This window comes from Microcebus murinus, chromosome 2, assembly GCF_040939455.1.
Source record: "Microcebus murinus isolate Inina chromosome 2, M.murinus_Inina_mat1.0, whole genome shotgun sequence".
NCBI classification, from domain to species: domain Eukaryota; kingdom Metazoa; phylum Chordata; class Mammalia; order Primates; family Cheirogaleidae; genus Microcebus; species Microcebus murinus.
The window spans coordinates 30,031,290-30,034,071 of record NC_134105.1 but is presented as its reverse complement, the minus strand read 5'-3'; the positions used below and the strand labels follow the sequence as shown (position 1 = coordinate 30,034,071).

General features: G+C 41.8%; 1 pseudogene; it reads right to left on the bottom strand.

Annotated features, from left to right (window-relative positions):
• Window positions 1–1,618: 1,618 nt before the first annotated feature.
• Window positions 1,619–1,673, bottom strand: LOC142869813 (uncharacterized; annotated as a pseudogene).
• Between the last annotated feature and the right edge of the window lie 1,109 nt (window positions 1,674–2,782).

The window sequence follows — 2,782 nt, the reverse complement described above, 5'->3', positions numbered from 1 at the left end:
TTTTAAAAGACTTTGTCTTCGAAACAAGCTGCTTTAAATAATTAATCATTCATTCATTTCCTACTATTTATTAATCAATATATAGCTCCAATCAGAGTTTCAGATTAGTATGAGATGTCCAGACTTCCTATCTGAATTAATAATGATGGTAACTACCATTTGCTGGGGGCTCACTCTGGGGGCCAGGCCAACTGCTTCACGTGCACGAATTCACTCAGTTGCCACTACAAACCTCTGAGTGCGGGATCTTATCACCCCTACTTACTTAAAAGGAAACTGACCCCACGACTTGCCCAAGGCACACACTGAGTGTGGTCTAACCCGGCCTGTCCTCCTGCAGAGCGGACTTGACCAAAACGCTTCCCTGTTCTTTGGGAGCGGTGGCTTCCAGCCTCAGAGAAAGATACCTGGCCTGTCAGCACATACCGACCGTCTCATCCTGGGCAGATGCAAAATCCCTGTGATGCATTTAGAAGCACTAAAATAGCTCCTGGTACCCATTCTATCTTGAGAGTTCCCTAGGGTTCTGGGACTCCAGGTCAGAATCACTGAGCTCGTCCACCCTTCTCTCGCCCTGCTCCCACACTGGCTGGATAGGCAAGGATGTAAAAGGGGCAGTGAAGCGCTATGGGGGCAGCCTCCCAGGAGCCTCCTCAAAGCACCCCTGAACTCATGGAACTAGAAAGAGCGCCCTGGTCCTTGGGTCATTCTGCCCGTCACCTCCCTCCCTCCCTGGCTTCCTTCCTTCTCAAGCATCTACTGAGCCCCTGCTTTGTGCCAGGACCCTGGTGCTGAGGACACAGGGACAAATAGGGACTTCCCACCATTCTTTCAACTTCTCGTGGGCTGTCGCATGTTGCTGTCACATGCTATATGAGCTATCTCCTCCACCACAAAGGCAGTTGCCAGCAGATGTCATCAATGGCAACACCTACGGTAGTGTCACCCACCGGAGTTGCGGGATAGAATATAGTATATACAGCCTGTCCCACCTCCCCACCCTGCCATCCCTATCCACCTCTCTGCTCTCTTCCTAAGATGGGCAGACTCCATGCCCCATTAGCCCTTTGGGGGCACTGGCTGCCTCCCCCTTCCTCCAAAGGGACCATCTGGTAACTGACTTCCTGGATCTCCCTTTCTCCCCTCCGCCCTCCTGTCATTGGTGATTTATTGCTAATCAATTTCTCTCTTCCTTATAGCAGTTTTATAGCCAGGCTTCACCATCTGCCCAGTGGTCGAGTTCTGTTGGTCTGTGTTTGTGTGAATAAGTTAGTTCAAGTGACATTTTTTTCTGTGCTGGCTCCTAGGAATACAGACCACATGTAGACCTGGTGTCTGCCCTGGGGAAGTTCACGGTGTAGGGTGGGAAGCAGAGGCTGCTGTTACCACACTCTGTGATGAAAAGGCTTGCTTGTTAAGGGTGGGCCTGGACTGCACTTATTATGCCCCAGTGAGTACTGGGCAAACACAAGGACCTGTCTGGCTCTCTCATTTCTGAAAGAAAAAAAAAAAATAGCCAGGGGAGGGAAACGTGATCCAAGAGAAAACTGTATTTGTTAGCAGTCTTGGAGTCATCTGTCCTTTCAGTCAGACTTTTTTTTTTTTTTTTAGCATGGTGGTGAGTCTTCCAGTGAGGACCTGCTAGACAAATTCTAAAAGAGCTGTAACCTTTAGTAACCAACTGGTATACAAACCACAATCTCAGTTACAATATTTTTAATAAAAATTATTTTTAATATTAATACAAAAGTAGTGTGTGCTTATTCAGAAAAGATTTAAGTGATAGAGTAAAGAAATTAATGTGAATTACAATCTTTGCCTTCAATCTAAATCACTGTTAACACCTTGGTATGTAAATATCCAGATACATATAATACATGTAATTATATAGATTCACATATGTGTATGTTTTTATATATGAATATATGTGGAGAGAGTGAGAGAGAGGTCCTTTTCAAACTATAATAAAATATTTAAAAGATAAAAATACGTGTTATGTTATCTATGTAGTAATATATAGATATATCATATGTATGTTTTGCAAATTGTTTCCTCTACAAAACAGAGCAGTCAGTTGTAGACATATTTCCATGCTGGCACATGTAGACAGATCTCTCTCATTCTTTTTATTAGCTGTATACTATGGACATATCATGAATTACTCAATCCTCTGCTTATACACAGGCATTTCTTGTCTTTTGTTATTACAAACAATGCTGCAAAGAACTTCCTGTATGTTTATCTTTGCTCACTTTTGCCATTATTTCGACAACATAAAAGGTGGAATTGATTCGATCAAAGGGCACATAAAGTTTTAATGAAATTGATGAATTTCTTTCCAAAATAATCTACCAATTTGGACTTGTGCCAGCAGTGATGAGAGGCCAATTGACAGTCTGCCCAAAATCAGTGCCTTTTAATTTTTGCCAATCTGATACATGAAAAATATTATCACATTGTTTTCATTTGGATCTGTTTTTCTGTGAAGTGAAACATCTCTTCATGTGTTTATTGCCATTTGAATGTCATCTTCTGTAAGAGGCATTTTCCCATGTTATTTGCATATTTTTCTTACTCATGGTTTTCTTTCTTTCAGTTTCTTCCTATCTACTTTTTTTAAAAGTTGGTTTGTAAAAAGTCTTTGCATATCAGGTTATTATCCTTCATCTGTCATGTGGAAAGCAAGGCAATGTTTTTTACAGTTTGGTGTTTGTCATTTGCTTTGTGTATGAGTTTTTTCCCCCTACAGAAGCTTAAAAATATTTATGTAGTCAGATCTGTC